General features: G+C 31.6%; 1 long non-coding RNA gene across 1 annotated transcript; it reads right to left on the bottom strand.

The window, feature by feature from the left end:
• Positions 1–931: 931 nt before the first annotated feature.
• LOC126889316 (uncharacterized) lies at positions 932–2,697 on the bottom strand. The gene is made up of 2 exons (XR_007699983.1): positions 2,265–2,697; positions 932–1,771 (listed from the first exon to the last, which is right to left on the bottom strand). It is a non-coding gene; the product is annotated as an uncharacterized LOC126889316 (long non-coding RNA).
• Between the last annotated feature and the right edge of the window lie 12,857 nt (positions 2,698–15,554).

Genomic DNA, 15,554 nt, shown 5'->3' with positions numbered 1-15,554 from the left:
TACTAAACAAGCTGCTCTACCGACGAGCTGCTAAACTAACGACCTAACAAACCGACAAACCAAATATAACCGAGATATATATTTGGGGTAGATATTTAAAATAATTTAAGTAATTGTTTAAACGAAAATGTATATAAAAAAAATGAAACTTTATAAATTATATATAGGTATGGTAAGCAAAAATTTAGCTAACTGTAGTATATTGTGGCTGCACCTATATCAGAAATAGTAATGTACCTAGATATCAAAAAAAAATAAATCATTCAAAATTTTTCAAAATAAATATCCAGGTATCACCAAACCGACCAGACCGAAATGTCAACCAATATACCTGTTCAAATATTATCCTACTCACGATTTACAATTATTATTTTAAATAAATTAAAATAGTACCAATACAGCAATACAAGTGCACTAGTGTATTTTACAAATAACGTACAAAAGGAATCAAAAATGTATCTCTATATAATTACAAAATATACAACTATGAACCAGAAAGATACTTACTAGAAAAATTTACAATAAGCAACAAAATAAAGAAAGGTACTGTCTTACTGAAAATCGGGCTCCACGTTGGGCGCCAATTGTAACGTATGATTTTTCCTGTTTGATTGGGGTAGCTCAATAAATGACTAAGTTCTACAGAAATAGGCTAGCTGGATATTTAAGAGACTGTATCAAGTGGACTCAGGAGAGGATCAGGCCGTATTTGCACGCCCGAAATAAGACGGTACCTAATGAAGTACTAGAGTGTTAAGAAACTAAAGTAAAATAAGGAAAGAAATGTAAAAAAAAAGAACTACTGACCCAGAAGATATTCAGAAGTAGTGTTGAGCGCCAGGGAAGGATTTTATAAATTCTTCTCCACGTGACCTATATTGCTGTACCTAACTAATACTATTTAAAATGGTAGGATAATAAAACATATAAGTATGTACAACCAACAAATTTAATGAAAAAAAACCTATAACCCCTATATACAATTTTATACAAACTAGCTAATCAGTACCTGTTGTACTAGAAAAGTACGCTCCTGTCGACAATGAGATCGCAATAAAAATTAAAACAAAGAACTTAATTAGTTAGATCAAGACAGTTATTGGGAATCACAAGTTATTTACTTAAACAAAAATGTATTATGGATATTGGTTACAGTATTGGTTGACAATCTCGTATCTGACCTAAGTGATAACCCTGAGTACCATACCTGTTAACTGAAATAAAGGTTATTAAATAGGAATTAAAACCGTAGATATTGTATACAACACCTTAACATATAGTTTATAATTCCCGGACTATTTTAAATGAATGGTACGAACAGTGAACGATAAAACTTGTTGAAAAAAAATGATTGAATATTACAAATGGTGATTTTAGAAAAAATGAGTTTATATGATTATTAAGGTTATTTCTAATTTATTGGAAAAAATATTAATATTGCAAGCAGTTATTTAAAAGAATTGAAAATGTATATTTTATAATAAAAACCTGTCGCTTCTACAAAAGTAGGGACGGAGGCTTCTCCAAACTCCTTGAGAGGTTGACGATGGGAGAGCCAGGTAGGTATCCTCCGGTTTCCAATCCTGGGGAGATACTCAACCACAATATGGATGGTCCGATGAGGAGGTACTTACTAGTACCGGTAAAAATCAATGTTGATTCCAAAAAAACATAAAATCCCAATCCACACCAAAAGAAACCCCAAACTGATTGCTTATTCCATATCCAACAAAAACAAAAATGGTGACTTAATTTCCTTTTTCTCCAGTGGCTAAAATAATAAAAAAACCTTGATCAGCTGATTGTCCTTGAGTATACAAGAAACAGGGCCTCGACAAAAAGGTGTATCACCTTATCAGAACTTGACAGAGAAAAAATCTAAGTAAAAAATGAAGTTTGATGTCCATGCTTGAAGTTCATTGACCTTGATTATCCTTGAATGGAAACAGCTTTTTAAACGAATATAAGAAAGTATTTGGACAAGTAAATGTGGATCTTGTAATCAAAGATTACTATATGGAGTTATATAAAGGAGAAAAGGAAAATGATCATTGATTCCAAACTTATTTTGAACCGGAAATATAATGAAAGATTTTTTTTTTCTGTAGAAATATAAGTGCGATGGTATTGAAGTATTGCAAATATGATGATTGAAGAGTAATAATTCATATAAAGATAATATATGTAAGATATTGACAGTGAATAAAGGGCTATTTTTTTTCCAAGGAAAAACCATAGCTACGAGACATTTATCTAATACATACCCATTGCTCTTCAAAAAAGTATTGGAAACAAAAACTCTTCTCCTCAAACTCTTCACAAAACCCAAAACAAAATAAAAACTTCCTCCAACGTAAATTAATCTTATAACTTTTTCAACTAAAAGGTAAATTCTGGCAATGGCCACCGGAGATCGGGAGATCAGATGTCTTCTGTACAAGAGTTGAAAATTAAGTGCTGGCCTGCTCTCCCCGAAGCAATGACAAACACGTCAGCCGGAAGCCGTATCGACACACGGACCAACTTCTAGATTACGAATTCCCCTAAAAGTCACCAACTTTGTCCAAATACTTATTAAAATCTAGGCAATACCTACTACACGCTGAAGTATATTTGGTTGCATACTTATTGGGAGTTGCTTTTCCTAATAAATATTTTGAAATGCATATTATAAAGTGACGATGAGTATCACTCAACGTTACACAGTGATTGAATTTTTATTTATGCGAGGTTTAAAAGCAAAGGAAATTTTTGAAGGAATGATGCAAGTGTATAAGGACTCCTCGAGTTCAATTAGTACAGTAGAAATATAGATTGCTGAATCTAAACATGGTCGAACAAGCATTGAAGCTGATCCACATCAAGGACGTCCAAAATCAGCCACAATGCCAGAAATCGTAGAAAAAATACAGGATAAGGTATTGGAAAATTATCAAGTGACTGAAAGAGATTTAGTGCAAGTCCTAGGCCATCTTATTGGGCAGTGTAAGCAATATTTTGACTGAAGTATTTTCAGGAAACTGTGTTTGCAATGGCCGCATTCACTAAAAACAGAACAAAAACAGATTCGAATGTGACTTTCTCAGCAATATTTAGATCGTTTTCGAAAGGATAAGGTAGATTTTGGATGACTATGGATGAGATTTGGGTCTCGCCATGATCCTGAATCAAAACAAGATGTTAAAGAGTGGTGTAAACCTGTTACTTCGGCTCCCAAACGAGTTCGTGTCTAAAAATCGGCTAAAAAGGTATTAGCATCAGTTTTTGGGATGCGAGAGGAATTTTGTTTGTAGATTACTTGCAAACTGGTAAAACAATAAATTCTGGATATTATTGTAACCTTTTAGATTAGCTGAAGAAAAAAATTCGTTTAAAAAAGACCCAGTTTGCAGAAGAAAAAAAATATTTTTCCATCAGGATAATGTACTGTTAGAACAGGATGGATCTGTTTTGAGGTGGATGTGAGAGGTGGTATTCGGATTTTTGCAGATAAAGTTAGGTGACAACTTCAATAATTATAATTGACTTATGCTCCTTCTCAAATATGCCCGGAACATTAATAAAAAAATTTAAATATTTAAAAATTTCGAAAAAACATCCAAATTTTTCTACTTTCTTTGCTTATAACTTTAAAACGATTCACCTTGGAACAAAGTCGTAGGGAAATAAAATAAAGATAATTAAATTTTGCATGATACACGGCTGGGTAAAAAAATCTTAAATTATTACCCCTTCTGAAAAATAGCAATAAATACAAAATAAGGAGGCAAAATAAGCCTGTTTTTGTTCAATGTTTTTCTACCACTTTGTTTGTACTTAGAACCATCGTAATTCGCATACAAAATTCTTATAATATACTTAAACCTTCCACCAAATTTCATTAAAATCGACCTAATAGATATTGCATAATAATTTTGCAATCTATTTTTTTAAAGTTCAAATTTTTTAAAAACTTTCTGAACAAAAAGTAGACCATTTAAAAATTCGCTGATTTTTTTACATATAAACAGGCGCTCTACCTATCTAATACACATTACATAATTAAAATCACATTATTTAAGCAGCCTCAGCAATGTTTTAAAGTTGTAAACAATTGTTTGGCTTATAACCAAAGTGCTGTCGCGTGCTGTCCTTTATTTATATGGACTTACCCCAAAGTGTTTTTATGTATTTTGACCCGTAGAACACGAATTTTTAAGCATTTTTAAGCATTTTTAACGCTCCTATGGAGTCCTATATTTTTAACACGTTTGTAGAAAAATATATTTAAAAACACTAATATATTCTTTCCACACCTTTTCTGGACTGATACATACATAAATTAAAACATTTTGAAGTAAAACTTCAAAAATATAATATGAAAACTATTTAAAAAGGCAGTATAACTATTAACTAACCTTTGTTGTTTCTCTTCCCACAAATTTTAAAACGCAACAACCATACATAACCAAACCGACAACCGTCCAAACCACAGCTGCGCTACAGCTGCCATATTGGATAATTTTTGACATATCATTTGAACATCCAATCAGAACAAAGTTATAATGCGCATGCGCCGGGATCGTAGGTTTTAACATATAAAAATTCACCCTCATATCACGCGTAAAGAAGTATAACTTCAAAAAATTTTTAGTGCCCACTTGTAAAGCAACTTTTCAAGAATATCCAATTTCCAAAAGCCATTTGAATTTGTTTTGAAAAGTTGGGATCAATTTCGATTTGATCGTGTAGATCGCAAAGCCTTATGGAAATTGCTAGAGAAATACGACATGGATCCCAAGTATGTATATCAGAATTATAGAACTGTTCTACGGAGAGTCCACAGCATGCATACTCCAAGAAGGGAAGTTAACAGAACAAATAGTTATTGGTACAGGAGTAAGGCAAGGCTGTGTGCTCTCTCAGACCTTATTCCTGATAGTAATCGACTGCATCATGTCCAAGGCTACTAGTAATGAATAAGACTGGATAATAAAGACTGGAATAAGATGAAATGTTTTTAACTAACTTAAGCAATCGGAATTTGCAGGTGATATATGCCTTTTAACAGAAAAAGACGACACGTGGAACGCAAAACTGAAAAAGTAGCAGAGGCAGGGAAGAAGGTAGGACTTAACATAAACGTCAGAAAAACTAAGATAATGAAAATAAATACACCAAGAGAAACGGGAATATCACTGGGAGGTACGGAATGAGAAACGGTGGAGAAATTTAACTACTTGAGCAGTATTTTTAACAACAAAGGAGGGACGGAGTAGGACGTAAAATGGAGAATAGGAATAACTCAAAACGCATTCAATATGATAAGGAAAATGTGGTCTTTACGTCAGATGATGAGTAAAACTAAGAGAAGATTATTCAACAGCAACTTGAAGATTGTGTTACTATACGGAGCAGAAACTTGAAAAGTGTCAAGAAAATGTATCGGATAGATCCAAGTGTTTATAAATAAATGCCTAAGGAAGATTCTTAACATTTACTGGCCAAACCGCATATCAAACCAAGAGTTATGGACAAGAACTAACCAGGAACCTATATCTAGACAATATGCAAAAGGAAATGATGTTGGATGGGACACACACTAAGAAGACCTGATACAGACATAGCGAATACACACCACATGGCAAGAGAAGACCAGGTAGACCCGTAGAAACGTGGAAAAGAAGTGTCGAGAAAGAAATTAATGCTATTGGGAATACCTGGGCAAAAATAAAGATCAGTGCAAAGGATAGGACAGAATAGAGGCAGACTGTTGACGCCCTATGCTTAGCATGGAGTGAAGAGGAATAAGTAAGTAAGTAAATACGTGTAAATAAAAATATTCAGAAATTAAAATAAATTTTTGTTAACTCGATTTTATTCGAAAATTTGTGTATCAAAAGCATTCAGACATGCTCTTTAAAAATAAAGTTAGCCTTATTCGTGGTAATAGTAACTTATATAGACTAAATTATTATTTCCCAAAAACTTTGGCGATATATTTTCAAAAATTTCTGTCGATCTACTTGAAGCTGACCGTTCCCAACCATAACCACTAATGCGGTTCTGCATTACTTTCAAAAAGCGTCCGTCCGGAAGGAAGAGAAGAGGAAGTAGAGAAGAATAATAAAGAGAATTTTTAGTGCGCACTTGTAAAGCAACTTTTCAAGAATATCCAATTTCCAAAAGCCATTTGAATTTGTTTTGAAAAGTTGGGATCAATTTCGACCGGTCGTCGCGGGTGGCGGGACGTCGAAAATAAAAGTTGCCCAGACGTCGACATCGACATCGTAAAAGTTTAGAACGAGAAAATTAATTTTGGGGGCAACAACATTTTCACTGAGGAATGTAATGCGCGTTAATGACTACCAGAAAATCTTTTATTGCCGCCGCCACCGATTTATTCTTCAGAATGTATACAATGTTTGTTCTCAGAGTAGTTTGGTGAAATTTGGAAACTGATTCTTCTGTTTGTTTTGGAGTTTTAATGATTTACAATCTAAAGTACAGTAATGTACGTTATCAATTGAGTTAAAGACAAACATGATACAAAAAGTCTGAAGCGAGTTAATATATACAGGGTGTAACAAAACGGCAGGTCATAAATTAAATCGCATATTCTGGGACCAAAAATAGTTCGATTGAATCTAACTTACCGTAGTACAAATGTGCACATAAAAAAGATACAGCCCTTTTAAGTTACAAAATAACAATCGATTTTTTCCAATATATCGAAAACTATTAGACATTTTGTTATTGAAAATGGATATGTGGCATTCTTATGGCAGAAACATCTTAAAAAAATAACAGTGAAATTTGGACTTTTACTCCAGTGAAATACTCCAGGAACCGAAGCTTTTCACCTCGCAATTTTTACAGAATGGATCGATTTGTTTGAAAATTTGAGAATAAGTAGTGGATAGTCCAAGTATTAAAATCTATATAATGCCGAAAGGCGCTTTTACTATGGGGGTGGTTGCCACCCCATCTCGGGAGTTGAAATTTTTTATTATAGTTTGACCACAAAAGTTGGTAAAAATATTCATTCTAAGCAGAAAACGGTCTATATATTTTTTTGATAAAATTAATAGTTTTCGATTTATTCGCTATCGAAAGTGTTAGTTTAATATCGAAAAAATCAATGTTTTTCGATACATATACTCATTTACGATTCAATCAATTTTTGGAGTAGAAAAAAAAAATTAAACCAAGTTCTTGGGAATTAATCGACCTACAATTTCATATTTAAATATTTTTTCGTATCTCTGATGCTAATCTTTCTATTCTGAAGAGAATGGCATTTTTTACCAAAATACAAACACTCGTTATTCACTTTAAACTCCAGTTTTTTTAAACTAATCATTCTTAGCCAGTCAAACTTCTAGAATCTATTAATAATACATAAATAAAGAAGGATCAATAAGGCCAATGACTAAAAACACCGCTAACTTACATTATTATGCTTCCAATTGGATTTCCCCTTTTTTTCAAAAAAAATATTGATTTTTTAACCGTTACTTTTTTATTTTTTATCTTTTATCAAGTTTGGTGAAAAATAATTTTGTAGATTTTTACCAGATCTATAAGGCTATTAATATTAAATCCTTTTAAACTCCTCAGTCACACAAAGAGATGACATTGAAAAGGTTGGTAAAGGTGGTTTTTGTATGTTATTACAAGTTTTAATTATCAATAGCTCACCCAATTTTTGCCGTAAAAAAATTTTTGCAAACCAAGTTCTTGGGAATTAAATAAGCTATAATTTCATATTGAAATATTTTTTCGTATCTCTGATGCTAATCTTTCTATTCTGAAGAAAAAGCCATTTTTACCAAACTACAAAAACTCGTTATTCGCTTTTAACTCCATTTTTTTAAACTAATTATTGTAAGCTGATCAAACTTCTAGAACCTATTAATAATACATTAATAAAGAAGACTAAATCAGGTCAATGACTAATTTGAAATAGGGTGGTGGTTTTACTGAAAAAAAAAAATGGAGACTGACATTCTTTTCATTATGTCACTTAATTTTTGAGCTAGAGACATTTTTTTATTTCTGGAGATAGATATTCTTAAATACTTTAAATTAGTTTCAACAAGTTATCCTCGAAAGATGTATAGTTTTCCCATCTTTTGACTTTGAAACTACAATATTACCATTTGACGAAGAAGAGCTAACATAATAAAGTATAGCTCGATTACTATTAAAACCTAATAATACCTCTTAAAACCTTCTAAATTTCATTTGCATATCTTAACCGGTTTTAGAGCAATAAATAAATCATCAGTTTGTAAGAAAAAATTCAACATCCCGTATCTCAAAAACGAAGTATTTGCGGACATATGCTTATAGAGCAAACGGTCATTATTTTTTCATGCAGAATTACCCCTTAAAGCTTGTCGCACTTATTTAGAAACACCCTGTATTGACGAAGAACGTTGCTAGTTTTGTTAAAGTACCTAACTTTTTTATTATCCAACATAAGCAAATGAATCAAAAAGAAAAATGTTAAGAAAGCCTAAGGGTACAGTTGAGTTTTAATTTCAATATTTTATATACGCTAGAATATTCCACAGGGTGTTCCAAACTTTGAGGAAAAAACACACTATCATTGTTACACCCGGTATAAAATAACACTTACCTGTTTAGCAACAATATTATTACATCGATATTCTTGAAGATCAAAGCTATAACATACTAAAAAAATCACTAAAATCGGACATGAGGTTTAGAAAATTCTAGACATCAAACATGTCCCATTTTTAAGGTGGTGCGTTAATTTTGATGCTTGGTGTATTTGTGTACGTTCCAATTAAATAATCATTGTGATACTTACCATGTGCCAAACACCATGTTTTTAAAACTTTTTTGCCTCTTAGTAATTTTTTGATAAGCCCGTTTTTATCGAGATATTTTAAATATTTGTAAAATCCACCACATATTTGTAAATGGTTTATGACCTCTCTTTTTGTTACAACCCGTATATTAAACTTATTACTAATAAAGGAATTGACAAAACAAAAGGGAGGAACAAAATCGATTTTATACTTCCGATACCGAATAGCCCACATTCTACGTTTAGTCCACCTCTGGATAATACACCAAACAAGTTTAGAGACATATACTGAATATCTAATTCTAATTCTGGAGAATTCCGGACAACTATGGCTTTATAAATCACTAGATTTCGGTGACCAAGCCAAGGGCCGCAAAAACTTTTACGATAATACATTTTTACTTTAGAACTTTCAGGAAATCAGCAGCGCCGGAACTAATTTTGTTTTTTGAAGTTATACTTCTTTAGGCGCGTTGGGAGTAAATCTATATGTGCGCGAATTCATCAAAAGTCTTGGTCTTGAGCGCAGCTGAAACGTTAAACGTGCTCTGATTGGGTAATTACAATGAACTGTCAATAATTGTTCAATATATGACATATGTCAATTTTATTAATACGTCAACGGTTATAGGTAAACAAATTGTGCGTATATTAGTTTTTATTGTTGTGAGGACAGAGACAAAAAGCAAGTTTATAATTGTAGTGACTTTTTAAATAGTTTTTAAAAGCAACAAGTACGTAATTTTAAATGTTTCAGTATTGTAATAAAAAGTTACATACCGATTTGGAAAATGTACCTAGCTAGTAGGTAATGCTTTGATTTACATAATTTGATTACCAACAAAATTTCTACCAATCTTCATCTAATATATTGCTTTTCTAGTCTATATTTAGTTGTATTTTAATATTTTAATTCCACAAGAATCAAACTTATTTGATTAAACTAAGAGAATAAGCAACTGTCAAAAACGCTTAAAACATTAGTTTCTATATCTTCCCACATCATTCATATGTCTTGGTAGCTAAATTATGCGTGCGATGACTTCAAAATCTAACAACCTGATAGACGCAGGTTCAATCCCCAATGCAAATTTTTATTTATTTTATTTTTTTATACATTTTATGATTGTAAGTATATTTATTATAATTTTTCAGAACATACGTATTTAGTTATAGTTTTTGTCAACAATTATTGTTCATAAATCATTTCTTTGTTTCATTTTTCAATGTGTTTGCGTGTTTTATTCTTTTATTTTTTTAATTTTTGGTATTGATTTATTTAAAATTTTTGGAAAGTAGTAAGTATTAAAATTAGTTTAATATTTAAATAAAATATAAATAAACTGTTTAAAGTATATTGATTTCGTTGAAATCATATAATAGACGTATAGCTTCTTACGTGCGTACAAAGTACACACATATTCTTTTTTTGTATGGTTTGTATCATTAACAGTTAAGAAACTGGATTATTTCCTAAATCAAAATCTGAACAAGCTGTATAATTTCGGCTCAACTCTAGGATCGATCGCCAATAGTGAAACACCAAATTAAAGATAAAACTTTATTTCTCTAACTACACTCTATACCCGGGAGACCATAAATGTCTACTTAATGACGTAGCTTTACTGCCCGACTCGTTTGACGGTTAAAATGATAATCATTGAAGATGCTACATGTTGACTGTATGAAGTGAATCGTAGGAATCTAAAGGCACATCTTGACTAGTTGAATGGACTCGAATGAATGTTTTAAAGCCACATCTTGACTCATTCTAGTGAATCATTTTAACTGTATACTCTTTCTTAGTGGCAAGATAAATTGGGCCAACAATTTTGTCAAAACAGTGATATTATACAAAAAGAATATTATCGGGATTGTACAGTTAAGTGGAAGGAGTATGAAAAAATTTATACTGATGGATCGAAATCGGAACATGGAGTTGGTTGTGCCGTTTATTACCCTTCTAAAAATTAAAGTTAATAAATATACAAACTACCAGAAATGTCAATTTTCAGTGCACAGCTTATTGCCATAAAACTAGCAATTATTATGTGTTTAGAACAAGAAGATGATAAATTTGTTATATTCACAGACTCAAGTTCTGTAGAAAAACTTAACCTTTGTTAAAATCCTAATTTAAATTATATACTGCTTGATATTTTGGAATTGTATCACAATGTATTAAGTAGGGGAAAACAAATTTATATTTCATGGATCAAAGCCCATTCAGGTATAGATGACAATGAAGAAGTGGATTCTTTAGCAAAAATGGTGCGAAAAATGGAAGAATACTCGGATCAAAAATACCAGAGTCTGACTTTATTCCAATATTTCGAAAGGAAATAAAGGAAAATTGGCAGCTAAAATATGAATTAGGAGAGAAGGGACAGTTTTTTAAGAATATACAACCAAAAATAAGGGACAAACCATGGTTTGAGAATACATATATGTAATCGTCCAATTATTCGGATTATAAGTCGAATGCGCTGTAACCATGCCTTATTTCCAGTGTATAAATGTAAAATAGGTTTGTTAGATAATAATAAATGTCTGTGTGATGAAATTGCAGATTTACAACATATTCTTTTAGAATGTCCTTTAAAAAATTAGAAATTGACGAGCTTTATCAAAATTTAATATCTTACAACATGAAATTTCCAATAAACGTTTCAAATCTATTGACATTAAAGGATAATAGTATTTATAATATTATATATCAGTACCTATGTAAAATCTACTAACATTACTTTGTAAGCAGTACTGCGACAGACAAAAAATTTTTATTGTAAGCCTAAAACGAAAAAATAATTAAAAAAATAAATAAAAATACAAGCAAACAACAACAAAAAAAATATGTACTAAAAAATAAAAAAAATAATAATAAAGAAAACAAAACAATCAAAAAAATATACATAAATCCTAATAAAATGAAAAGAAATAAAAAAATTAAAAAAAGAAAAAAAAAACAATACACAAAAAAAATAAAAATACGTAAACAAAATCCTTAGGCATTTACTAACACACTAATATTGTATTGTATACAAATAATTGTTACTCAATGTACCACATATATAAATGTAAGTAAGCAATGGTTGATAAAACTATAAGAAAACATGACTGGCATTTTGGCTATGCCAGTGCCATTAACTTAGTAAAGAAAAAAAAATTGGGCCAACCCTCGCGTCTGACAAACAAAGGATTTTATTTAGTCAGCAAACTTAATATATAATTGCACAAATTATTGTTTACGATTTGCAATTAGTTAACGAAATTAGTAGCCCGCACATGTGTAAATATAATAACAAATTGAGTTATAATAACAAATGTGATATACGGGGTGATAAATATATACTGTTTAATATCTGACATTAATGATGAATATTTGAGAATAAACATAAGCAGTAGATCATTAACAAGAATAATATATTCTTGACGCAGTCGAAGCATGTTCAAAAATAAGTACGATCGGTACAAATAGGTAATACCTGTCCAAAGTCTTTTTGGATGCGGGCATTTACGGTATGCGGCAAAATAAACAGTACTGAAATGCATTTGCCTCAAATGTGTATGTGTCATGTTCAGAAACGTACTGAATGATTTCCAAACGTCGTTATAACGTGTGTGACTGTCTTAATGTTAGGTGCTTCAGGATGGTTCTCAGTATTGCAAAAAAAATTTTTATCGTGGAGTACTATTTTCGGTCATACGGAAAAGGTCGCGAAAACGGTCCAAGCTTAAAATCAACAATCGTTTTAGCAGGACGGGGCAACCTGTCACACGGCTAGGGAGTCTCTTCTAATACTGCGCTATCATTTTGGGAGATCGCCAATCATCAGCCCTAACGCCACCTGATGCTTACATATGGGGAATGCTGAAGGACGCAGACCTATCCACCGTCTGACATTCCGGAATTGCCGACTAGAATTAACGATTTTTCTCGTGTCAGAGGGCCTCTTTAACATCTGTCGTATCGGGAACGTCGTCGTGAATAATGTTTGAAGACTATATCATGTAGACCAAATATATAAATAATCATAGACATTTCAATATTCATTTCAGTACGATTTATTTTGCCGTATACTGTACAAATAATATTGTTACATCTGTATTGAAGACCTATATTTTTTATGGTACAGTCTAGATTTTGTCTAACCCGTTTAGACTCTTTTGTAATTTTCTCACCAGCTAACAGATGTTAGCTAGTATATGAAACTAAATATATTATATTAAACTACAAATTGAAAGGAAGAAGAAATGGAAAGGTGGAAGCGAAATTTGAGACCGAAACAAGCACAAACAGCAAATGCCTGAAGACAACCTCATTCGCTTTTTAAACTGTATTAAGATGCATCATGTACCTTAAAAATTCAATGTTTTAACATATTGTTACAAAACTGACTTTACGCGGTTGACTTTACTATTTTATTATTTATGTTTTTAGGCACTAATTTTAATTTTAGTTGACTTTATTTATTTTTAATAACTTACAACTAAAAAAATAAAAAACAATGAATTTGTATCTTTTATTTTACAAACTACGAACACCAAATCCAATAATTTATCTACATAATTACAATTACAAAAATATATCGCGCTTGATACCTATCGCAGTACACCGACGTATTCAAATTCACAACTAACTTACTAATTCAAAAAAACCCTATTTATACATTATTACAATGTTCCAGAATAAGAAAGATTATTACGGAAGAATTCATCTTATTCTAGAATAACAATCGAAGGGTTATTTACATAAATATCAAATAAGCATTTTCTAGAAAGAAACACCGAGGTTAATATACCTGTTAAATAGGTCCCCCTTTTAAATGCATTCATAAGTCAAATTCGGTAAACAAGACCCTTTTTGTTAAATTATAATAAATAAGCAAGGAGCTGAAAACAGTGGGGTGACAAAATAACGTTACAATATCTTCAGTTTGATTTAAGTGTTCAGTTGTCAGTGTTCAATAACGTAAAATATTTGGTACAGAGATTTTGGTAGGGAGATGCATGTTATAGATTTGTTTCGATAAAGTATTTGCCTACTAAAATTTTTAATAGTTTGAGTAGAGACGCTTTCAAAATACGTAGTTGTAGCACCACAAAAAAGTGCATTGATAATTTTGGAGCGCCCTCTATATTTAAAAAAAAAATCAGTAAAATTGCATATTTATGGACAGTTTAAACAAACAGTATTTTGTATTACAAAGAGTTAACCATAAGATCAATTTATTTATTTATTTCCTCTAAACTCTAATATGTCTAAAAAAGCAATAAGTAAAGCAGCACTTACCAACTGTTAATAATTTTACAGCATTAACACTTACCTGAAAAAAAAAAGAAATAATTAGTTGGGAAGCAAGGATAAATTAGGTTTATTTAAAAACATTACCCCATTACAGTTACCCCACCCCCTGGAGGTGGGGTGGGGGTAACTTGAAAATCATAAATGGAAACACCAGTTTTTATTGCAGACTTGGATTTCCTATGTAAAAGTAAGCAACTTTTATTCGAGACATTTTTTCGTATTGTGGATAGATGGCGCTATAATTGAAACAAAAACGATTATCGTGATACCAAAGGTAAATTATTATAGAAATGGTATATGATCTCGAGAAACACACTTCCAAATAAAAAACCAAACAATATATGTTTAGATTTTTCAAAATCCTATCGAATAACACTAAACACCCCAATCTGCAATAAAATCTGCCATAAAAAAATGGGAATTCCATTTTAAGATTTTAAAGTTACCACCCCACCCCACCTGCAGGGGTGGAGTGGGGGTTCGTGTTTGGTGTCATTCGATAGGTTTTTGAAAAATAATTGAACACGTATTTTTCAGTTTTTCGATTCGATGTTCATCTCGCGAAATATTCGTCAATTCCGCTACTTTTGGGACACGCTCTAAGTATAAGGTAAAACAACTGTTCAAAGATCATGTAAAACACTAAAAGTTAAATAATAGTACATAATGCACGCAAATATACACTGCGCGTAAGAGAAAACGGGCACCCCAAAAATGGGTAATTTTTGATGTCTCGGATCTACTAAACCTGTTGTTTTAAGTAAATGATGCTGTAAATTGAAGTAATTTTTCTAATAGGTTGTAGCCTTATTTTTTAACAATATCGCTGTAATAATACTGTTGCTAAAAAGGTAAATTTTCATTGTATACCGGGTGTACGAATCAAACTGTAGTTTTTACTAAAAGTTCGCAACACCCTGTGGAATATTGTAGCATTTATAAAATACTGAAATTAAAACCCTGTTTACTGAAATTTACCTGAAAGAACTTTACTGAAAGAATAAGGCTACAACATCTTAAAAAAATTACTTAAATCGGACAACAGGTTTAGGGCATACGAGACATCAAGAATGACCCATTTTTTGGGGTAATCGTTTTCTTTGGCGCGCACTGTATACAAAAAAATACAATGACATCTCTAAACGTCTCTATTGATCCCGACTAAATAGAAAATATGGACAGCGCCGCTTATGAACTAAATGGAAAGATCCCAATTCTTGGGTTTGGGTTTGATCCGGCTTAAATCTATTGGATTTTCGTTGAACTGTTTGAGAAAACAATCGTTCACATATCCAGAAGAAAGTTTTATTGGTGGAATTAATTGCGTGTCCCACGGACATGGACAGGGGAAAATGAAATAAGGCGAATACTAACAGTGACGTGTTGGCCCTTAAGAGCGTAGACGCAAATATCTTACGGCTATCCCTA

This window comes from Diabrotica virgifera, chromosome 8 (assembly GCF_917563875.1).
Source record: "Diabrotica virgifera virgifera chromosome 8, PGI_DIABVI_V3a".
In the NCBI taxonomy this organism is placed as follows: Eukaryota; Metazoa; Arthropoda; class Insecta; order Coleoptera; family Chrysomelidae; genus Diabrotica; species Diabrotica virgifera.
Note: the sequence above shows the minus strand (reverse complement) of the source record. Positions and strands in the feature narration are given on the sequence as shown.